Consider the following 11,683-nt stretch of genomic DNA (forward strand, 5'->3'; position numbering starts at 1 on the left):
GGGGTAGGTATTATTACACGGTATATATATATTAGAGGAGGGGTAGGTATAATTACACAGTATATATATATATTAGAGGAGGGGTAGGTATTATTACATGGTATATATATATTAGAGGAGGGGTAGGTATTATTACACGGTATATATATATTAGAGGAGGGGTAGGTATTAGTACATGGTATATATATATTAGAGGAGGGGTAGGTATTATTACATGGTATATATATATTAGAGGAGGGGTAGGTATTATTACACAGTATATATTATATATTAGAGGAGGGGTAGGTATTATTACACGGTATATATATATATTAGAGGGGGGGTAGATATTATTACACGCTATATATATATTAGAGGAGGGGTAGGTATTATTACACAGTATATAAATATATTAGAGGAGGGGTAGGTATAATTACACAGTATATATATATATTAGAGGAGGGGTAGGTATTATTACATGGTATATATATATTAGAGGAGGGGTAGGTATTATTACATGGTATATATATATTAGAGGAGGGGTAGGTATTATTACACGGTATATATATATTAGAGGAGGGGTAGGTATTATTACACTGTATATATATATTAGAGGAGGGGTAGGTGTTATTACACGGTATATATATATATTAGAGGAGGGGTAGGTATTATTACACGGTATATATATATATTAGAGGAGGGGCAGGTATTATTACATGGTATATATATATTAGAGGAGGGGTAGGTGTTATTACACGGTATATATATATATTAGAGGAGGGGTAGGTATTATTACACGGTATATATATATTAGAGGAGGGGTAGGTATTATTACATGGTATATATATATATATTAGAGGAGGGGTAGGTATTATTACACGGTATATATATATATTAGAGGAGGGGTAGGTGTTATTACACGGTATATATATATTAGAGGAGGGGTAGGTATTATTACACGGTATATATATACTAGAGGAGGGGTAGGTATTATTACACGGTATATGTATATTAGAGGAGGGGTAGGTATTATTACACAGTATATATATTAGAGGAGGGGTAGGTGTTATTACACGGTATATATATATTAGAGGAGGGGTAGGTGTTATTACACGGTATATATATATTAGAGGAGGGGTAGGTATTATTACACGGTATATATATATATATATTAGAGGAGGGGTAGGTATTATTACACGTATATATATATTAGAGGAGGGGTAGATATTATTACATGGTATATATATATTAGAGGAGGGGTAGGTATTATTACATGGTATATATATATTAGAGGAGGGGTAGGTATTATTACACGGTATATATATATATATATATTAGAGGAGGGGTAGGTGTTATTACATGGTGTATATATATTAGATGAGAGGTAGGTATTATTACACGGTATATATATATTAGAGGAGGGGTAGGTATTATTACAAGGTATATATATATATTAGAGGAGGGGTAGGTATTATTACACGGTTTATATATATTAGAGGAGGGGTAGGTATTATTACACGGTATATATATATTAGAGGAGGGGTAGGTATTATTACACGGTATATATATATTAGAGGAGGGGTAGGTATTATTACATGGTATATATATTAGAGGAGGGCTAGGTATTATTACACGGTATATATATATATATATATTAGAGGAGGGGTAGGTGTTATTACATGATGTATATATATCAGAGGAGGGGTAGGTATTATTACACAGTATATATATATATTAGAGGAGGGGTAGGTATTATTACACGGTATATATATATTAGAGGAGGGGTAGGTATTATTACACGGTATATATATATTAGAGGAGGGGTAGGTATTATTACATGATGTATATATATCAGAGGAGGGGTAGGTATTATTACACGGTATATATATATTAGAGGAGGGGTAGGTATTATTACACGGTATATATATATTAGAGGAGGGGTAGGTATTATTACACGGTATATATATATTAGAGGAGGGGTAGGTATTATTACACGGTATATATATATTAGAGGAGGGGTAGGTATTATTACACAGTATATATATATTAGAGGAGGGGTAGGTATTATTACACGGTATATATATATATTAGAGGAGGGGTAGGTGTTATTACACGGTATATATATATTAGAGGAGGGGTAGGTGTTATTACACGGTATATATATATTAGAGGAGGGGTAGGTATTATTACACGGTATATATATATTAGAGGAGGGGTAGGTATTATTACACGGTATATATATAATAGAGGAGGGGTAGGTATTATTACACGGTATATATATATTAGAGGAAGGGTAGGTATTATTACACAGTATATATATAATAGAGGAGGGGTAGGTATTATTACACGGTATATATATATTAGAGGAGGGGTAGGTATTATTACACGGTATATATATATATATTAGAGGAGGGGTAGGTATTATTACACGGTATATATATATTAGAGGAGGGGTAGGTATTATTACACGGTATATATATATTAGAGGAGGGGTAGGTATTATTACACGGTTTATATATATTAGAGGAGGGGTAGGTATTATTACACGGTATATATATATATTAGAGGAGGGGTAGTTATTATTACATGGTATATATATATTAGAGGAGGGGTAGGTGTTATTACACGGTATATATATATTAGAGGAGGGGTAGGTATTATTACACGGTATATATATATTAGAGGAGGGGTAGGTGTTATTACATGGTATATATATATATTAGAGGAGGGGTAGGTATTATTACATGGTATATATATATTAGAGGAGGGGTAGGTGTTATTACATGGTATATATATATTAGAGGAGGGGTAGGCATTATTACATGGTATATATATATATTAGAGGAGGGGTAGGTGTTATTACACGTATATATATATTAGAGGAGGGGTCAGTATTATTACACTGTATATATATATTAGAGGAGGGGTAGGTATTATTACACGGTATATATATATATGAGAGGAGGGGTAGGTATTATTACACAGTATATATATATTAGAGGAGGGGTAGGTGTTATTACATGGTATATATATTAGAGGAGGGGTAGGTGTTATTACACGGTATATATATATATTAGAGGAGGGGTCGGTATTATTACACGGTATATATATATTAGAGGAGGGGTAGGTATTATTACACGGTATATATATATTAGAGGAGGGGTAGGTATTATTACACAGTATATATATATATTAGAGGAGGGGTAGGTATTATTATACGGTATATATATATATTAGAAGAGGGGTAGGTGTTATTACATGGTATATATATATATTAGAGGAGGGGTAGGTGTTATTACATGGTATATATATATTAGAGGAGGGGTAGGTATTATTACATGGTATATATATATATATTAGAGGAGGGGTAGGTATTATTACACGGTATATATATATTAGAGGAGGGGTAGGTATTATTACATGGTATATATATATATTAGAGGAGGGGTAGGTATTATTACAAGGTATATATATATTAGAGGAGGGGTAGGTATTATTACACGGTATATATATATATTAGAGGAGGGGTAGGTGTTATTACACGGTATATATATATATATTAGAGGAGGGGTAGCTGTTATTACACAGTATATATATATTAGAGGAGGAGTAGGTATTATTACATGGTATATATATATTAGAGGAGGGGTAGGTATTATTACATGGTATATATATATATTAGAGGAGGGGTAGGTGTTATTACATGGTATATATATATTAGAGGAGGGGTAGGTATTATTACATGGTATATATATATTAGAGATGGGGTAGGTATTATTGCATGGTATATATTAGAGGAGGGGTAGGTATTATTACACGGTATATATATATATTAGAGGAGGAGTAGGTATTATTACATGGTATATATATATTAGAGGAGGGGTAGGTATTATTACACGGTATATATATATATTAGAGGAGGGGTAGGTATTATTACACAGTATATATATATTAGAGGAGGGGTAGGTATTATTACACGGTATATATATATTAGAGGAGGGGTAGGTATTATTACATGGTATATATATATTAGAGGAGGGGTAGGTGTTATTACACGGTATATATATATTAGAGGAGGGGTAGGTATTATTACACGGTTTATATATATTAGAGGAGGGGTAGGTATTATTACACGGTATATATATATTAGAGGAGGGGTAGGTATTATTACACGGTATATATATATTAGAGGAGGGGTAGGTGTTATTACACGGTATATATATATATTAGAGGAGGGGTAGGTATTATTACATGGTATATATATATATTAGAGGAGGGGTAGGTATTATTACACGGTATATATATATTAGAGGAGGGGTAGGTATTATTACATGGTATATATATATTAGAGGAGGGGTAGTTATTATTACATGGTATATATATATTAGAGGAGGGGTAGGTATTATTACACGGTATATATATATTAGAGGAGGGGTAGGTGTTATTACACGGTATATATATATATATTAGAGGAGGGGTAGGTACTATTACACGGTATATATATATATTAGAGGAGGGGTAGGTATTATTACATGGTATATATATATTAGAGGAGGGGTAGGTGTTATTACACGGTATATATATATATTAGAGGAGGGGTAGGTGTTATTACATGGTATATATATATTAGAGGAGGGGTAGGTATTATTACAAGGTATATATATATAATAGAGGAGGGGTAGGTATTATTACACAGTATATATATATATTAGAGGAGGGGTAGGTATTATTACACGGTATATATATATTAGAGGAGGGGTAGGTATTATTACATGGTATGTATATATATATTAGAGGAGGGGTAGGTATTATTACACAGTATATATATATTAGAGGAGGGGTAGGTATTATTACATGGTATATATATATTAGAGGAGGGGTAGGTATTATTACATGGTATGTATATATATATTAGAGGAGGGGTAGGTATTATTACACAGTATATATATATTAGAGGAGGGGTAGGTATTATTACACGGTATATATATACTAGAGGAGGGGTATGTGTTATTACACAGTATATATATATTAGAGGAGGGGTAGGTATTATTACACGGTATATATATATTAGAGGAGAGGTAGGTGTTATTACATGGTATATATATATTAGAGGAGGGGTAGGTGTTATTACACAGTATATATATATTAAAGGAGGGGTAGGTATTATTACACAGTATATATATATTAGAGGAGGGGTAGGTGTTATTACATGGTATATATTAGAGGAGGGGTAGCTGTTATTACATGGTATATATATATTAGAGGAGGGGTAGGTGTTATTACATGGTATATATATATATATTAGAGGAGGGGTAGGTATTATTACATGGTATATATATATATTAGAGGAGGGGTAGGTATTATTACATGGTATATATATATATATAAGAGGAGGGGTAGCTGTTATTACACGGTATATATATATTAGAGGAGGGGTAGGTATTATTACATGGTATATATATATATTAGAGGAGGGGTAGGTATTATTACATGGTATATATATATTAGAGGAGGGGTAGGTGTTATTACATGGTATATATATATATTAGAGGAGGGGTAGGTATTATTACATGGTATATATATATATTAGAGGAGGGGTAGGTATTATTACATGGTATATATATATTAGAGGAGGGGTAGGTATTATTACACGGTATATATATATTAGAGGAGGGGTAGGTATTATTACACGGTATATATATATTAGAGGAGGGGTAGGTATTATTACATGGTATATATATACTAGAGGAGGGGTAGGTATTATTACATGGTATATATATATTAGGGGAGGGGTAGGTATTATTACACAGTATATATATATTAGAGGAGGGGTAGGTATTATTACATGGTATATATATATTAGAGGAGGGGTAGGTATTATTACATGGTATATATATATTAGAGGAGGGGTAGGTATTATTACACGGTATATATATATTAGAGGAGGGGTAGGTGTTATTACATGGTATATATATATTAGAGGAGGGGTAGGTATTATTACACGGTATATATATTAGAGGAGGGGTAGGTGTTATTACACGGTATGTATATATATATTAGAGGAGGGGTAGGTATTATTACACGGTATATATATATATTAGAGGAGGGGTAGGTATTATTACACGGTATATATTATATATTAGAGGAGGGGTAGGTATTATTACATAGTATATATATATTAGAGGAGGGGTAGGTATTATTACATGGTATATATATATTAGAGGAGGGGTAGGTATTATTACACGGTATATATATATTAGAGGAGGGGTAGGTATTATTACATGGTATATATATATTAGAGGATTGTTAGGTATTATTACACGGTATGTATATATATATTAGAGGAGGGGTAGGTATTATTACACGGTATATATATATATATTAGAGGAGGGGTAGGTATTATTACACGGTATATATTATATATTAGAGGAGGGGTAGGTATTATTACATGGTATATATATATTAGAGGAGGGGTAGGTATTATTACATGGTATATATATATTAGAGGAGGGGTAGGTATTATTACATGGTATATATATATTAGAGGAGGGGTAGGTATTATTACACGGTATATATATATTAGAGGAGGGGTAGGTATTATTACATGGTATATATATATTAGAGGAGGGGTAGGTATTATTACACGGTATATATATATTAGAGGAGGGGTAGGTATTATTACACGGTATATATATATTAGAGGAGGGGTAGGTATTATTACATGGTATATATATATTAGAGGAGGGGTAGGTATTATTACACGGTATATATATATTAGAGGAGGGGTAGGTGTTATTACACGGTATATATATATTAGAGGAGGGGTAGGTATTATTACACATTATATATATATTAGAGGAGGGGTAGGTGTTATTACACGGTATATATATATTAGAGGAGGGGTAGGTATTATTACACGGTATATATATATTAGAGGAGGGGTAGGTATTATTACACGGTATATATATATTAGAGGAGGGGTAGGTATTATTACACGGTATATATATATATTAGAGGAGGGGTAGGTATTATTACATGGTATATATATATTAGAGGAGGGGTAGGTATTATTACACAGTATATATATATATTAGAGGATTGTTACGTATTATTACATGGTATATATATATTAGAGGAGGGGTAGGTATTATTACACGGTATATATATAATAGAGGAGGGGTAGGTGTTATTACACGGTATATATATATTAGAGGAGGGGTAGGTATTATTACATGGTATATATATATTATAGGAGGGGTAGGTATTATTACAAGGTATATATATATTAGAGGAGGGGTAGGTATTATTACACGGTATATATATATTAGAGGAGGGGTAGGTATTATTACATGGTATATATATATTAGAGGAGGGGTAGGTGTTATTACACGGTATATATATATTAGAGGAGGGGTAGGTATTATTACTCGGTATATATATATTAGAGGAGGGGTAGGTATTATTACACGGTATATATATATTAGAGGAGGGGTAGGTATTATTACATGGTATATATATATTAGAGGAGGGGTAGGTATTATTACATGGTATATATATATTAGAGGAGGGGTAGGTATTATTACACAGTATATATATATTAGAGGAGGGGTAGGTGTTATTACACGGTATATATATATTAGAGGAGGGGTAGGTATTATTACATGGTATATATATATTAGAGGAGGGGTAGGTATTATTACACGGAATATATATATTAGAGGAGGGGTAGGTATTATTACATGGTTTATATATATTAGAGGAGGGGTAGGTATTATTACATGGTATATATATATTAGAGGAGGGGTAGGTATTATTACACAGTATATATATATTAGAGGAGGGGTAGGTATTATTACACGGTATATATATATATTAGAGGAGGGGTAGGTGTTATTACATGGTATATATATATATTAGAGGTGGGGTAGGTATTATTACACGGTATATATATATATTAGAGGTGGGGTAGGTGTTATTACACGGTATATATATATATTAGAGGAGGGGTAGGTATTATTACACGGTATATATATTAGAGGAGGGGTAGGTATTATTACACGGTATATATATATTAGAGGAGGGGTAGGTATTATTACATGGTTTATATATATTAGAGGAGGGGTAGGTATTATTACATGGTATATATATATTAGAGGAGGGGTAGGTGTTATTACATGGTATATATATATTAGAGGTGGGGTAGGTGTTATTACACGGTATATATATATATTAGAGGAGGGGTAGGTATTATTACATGGTATATATATATATTAGAGGTGGGGTAGGTGTTATTACACAGTATATATATATATTAGAGGAGGGGTAGGTATTATTACATGGTATATATATATATATTAGAGGTGGGGTAGGTGTTATTACACGGTATATATATATTATTAGAGGAGGGGTAGGTATTATTACATGGTATATATTATATATTAGAGGGGGGGTAGATATTATTACACGGTATATATATATTAAGAAGAGGGGTAGGTATTATTACATGGTATATATATATTAGAGGAGGGGTAGGTATTATTACATGGTATATATATATTAGAGGAGGTAGGTATTATTACATGGTATATATATATTAGAGGAGGGGTAGGTATTATTACATGGTATATATATATTAGAGGAGGGGTAGGTATTATTACACAGTATATATATATTAGAGGAGGGGTAGGTATTATTACATGGTATATATATATTAGAGGAGGGGTAGGTATTATTACACAGTATATATATATATTAGAGGAGGGGTAGGTATTATTACATGGTATATATATATTAGAGGAGGGGTAGGTATTATTACATGGTATATATATATTAGAGGAGGGGTAGGTATTATACATGGTATATATATATTAGAGGAGGGGTAGGTATTATTACACAGTATATATATATTAGAGGAGGGGTAGGTATTATTACATGGTATATATATATTAGAGGAGGGGTAGGTATTATTACCAGTATATATATATATTAGAGGAGGGGTAGGTATTATTACATGGTATATATATATTAGAGGAGGGTTAGGTATTATTACATGGTATATATATATTAGAGGAGGGGTAGGTATTATTACACAGTATATATATATTAGAGGAGGGGTAGGTATTATTACATGGTATATATATATTAGAGGAGGGGTAGGTATTATTACATGGTATATATATATTAGAGGAGGGGTAAGGTATTATTACACAGTATATATATATTAGAGGAGGGGTAGGTATTATTACATGGTATATATTATATATTAGAGGGGGGGTAGGTATTATTACATGGTATATATATATATATATTAGAGGTGGGGTAGGTGTTATTACACGGTATATATGTATTAGAGGAGGGGTAGGTATTATTACACGGTATATATATATTAGAGGAGGGGTAGGTATTATTACACAGTATATATATATTAGAGGAGGGGTAGGTGTTATTACACTGTATATATATATATTAGAGGATTGTTAGGTATTATTACACGGTATATATATATTAGAGGAGGGGTAGGTATTATTACACGGTATATATATATTAGAGGAGGGGTAGGTATTATTACACGGTATATATATATATTAGAGGAGGGGTAGGTATTATTACACGGTATATATATATATTAGAGGAGGGGTAGGTATTATTACACGGTATATATATATTAGAGGAGGGGTAGGTATTATTACACGGTATATATAATATTAGAGGAGGGGTAGGTATTATTACACGGTATATATATATTAGGGGAGGGGTAGGTATTATTACACGGTATATATATTAGAGGAGGGGTAGGTATTATTACACGATATATATATATTAGAAGAGGGGTAGGTATTATTACACGGTATATATATTAGAGGAGGGGTAGGTATTATTACATGGTATATATATTAGAGGAGGGGTAGGTATTATTACATGGTTTATATATATTAGAGGAGGGGTAGGTATTATTACATGGTATATATATATATTAGAGGAGGGGTAGCTGTTATTACACAGTATATATATATTAGAGGAGGGGTAGGTGTTATTACACGGTATATATATATTAGAGGAGGGGTAGGTATTATTACATGGTATATATATATTAGAGGAGGGGTAGGTATTATTACACGGTATATATATATTAGAGGAGGGGTAGGTATTATTACATGGTATATATATATTAGAGGAGGGGCAGGTATTATTACACAGTATATATTATATATTAGAGGAGGGGTAGGTATTATTACACAGTATATATATATTAGAGGAGGGGTAGGTATTATTACACGGTATATATATATTAGAGGAGGGGTAGGTATTATTACATGGTTTATATATATTAGAGGAGGGGTAGGTGTTATTACATGGTATATATATATTAGAGGAGGGGTAGGTATTATTACACATTATATATTATATATTAGAGGAGGGATAGGTGTTATTACACGGTATATATATATATTAGAGGAGGGGTAGGTATTATTACACGGTATATATATATTAGAGGAGGGGTAGGTATTATTACATGGTTTATATATATTAGAGGAGGGGTAGGTATTATTACATGGTATATATATATATTAGAGGAGGGGTAGGTATTATTACACGGTATATATATATTAGAGGAGGGGTAGGTATTATTACACGGTATATATATATTAGAGGAGGGGTAGGTATTATTACACGGTATATATATATATTAGAGGAGGGGTAGGTATTATTACACAGTATATATATTAGAGGAGGGGTAGGTATTATTACACGGTATATATATATTAGAGGATTGTTAGGTATTATTACATGGTATATATATATTAGAGGAGGGGTAGGTATTATTACATGGTATATATTAGAGGAGGGGTAGGTATTATTACACGGTATATATATATATATTAGAGGAGGGGTAGGTGTTATTACACGGTATATATATATTATTAGAGGAGGGGTAGGTATTATTACATGGTATATATATATATTAGAGGAGGGGTAGGTATTATTACATGGTATATATATATTAGAGGAGGGGTAGGTATTATTACATGGTATATATATATATTAGAGGAGGGGTAGGTATTATTACATGGTATATATATATTAGAGGAGGGGTAGGTGTTATTACATGGTATATATATATATTAGAGGAGGGGTAGGTATTATTACATGGTATATATATATATTAGAGGAGGGGTAGGTATTATTACATGGTATATATATATATATTAGAGGAGGGGTAGGTATATACACTGTATATATATATATATTAGAGGAGGGGTAGGTATTATTACACGGTATATATATTAGAGGAGGGGTAGGTATTATTACACGGTATATATATATTAGAGGAGGGGTAGGTATTATTACACGGTATATATATATTAGAGGAGGGGTAGGTATTATTACATGGTATATATATACTAGAGGAGGGGTAGGTATTATTACATGGTATATATATATTAGGGGAGGGGTAGGTATTATTACACAGTATATATATATTAGAGGAGGGGTAGGTATTATTACATGGTATATATATATTAGAGGAGGGGTAGGTATTATTACATGGTATATATATATTAGAGGAGGGGTAGGTATTATTACACGGTATATATATATTAGAGGAGGGGTAGGTGTTATACATGGTATATATATATTAGAGGAGGGGTAGGTATTATTACACGGTATATATATTAGAGGAGGGGTAGGTGTTATACACGGTATG

This window comes from Rhinoderma darwinii, unplaced genomic scaffold (genome assembly GCF_050947455.1).
Source record: "Rhinoderma darwinii isolate aRhiDar2 unplaced genomic scaffold, aRhiDar2.hap1 Scaffold_3874, whole genome shotgun sequence".
In the NCBI taxonomy this organism is placed as follows: Eukaryota; Metazoa; Chordata; class Amphibia; order Anura; family Rhinodermatidae; genus Rhinoderma; species Rhinoderma darwinii.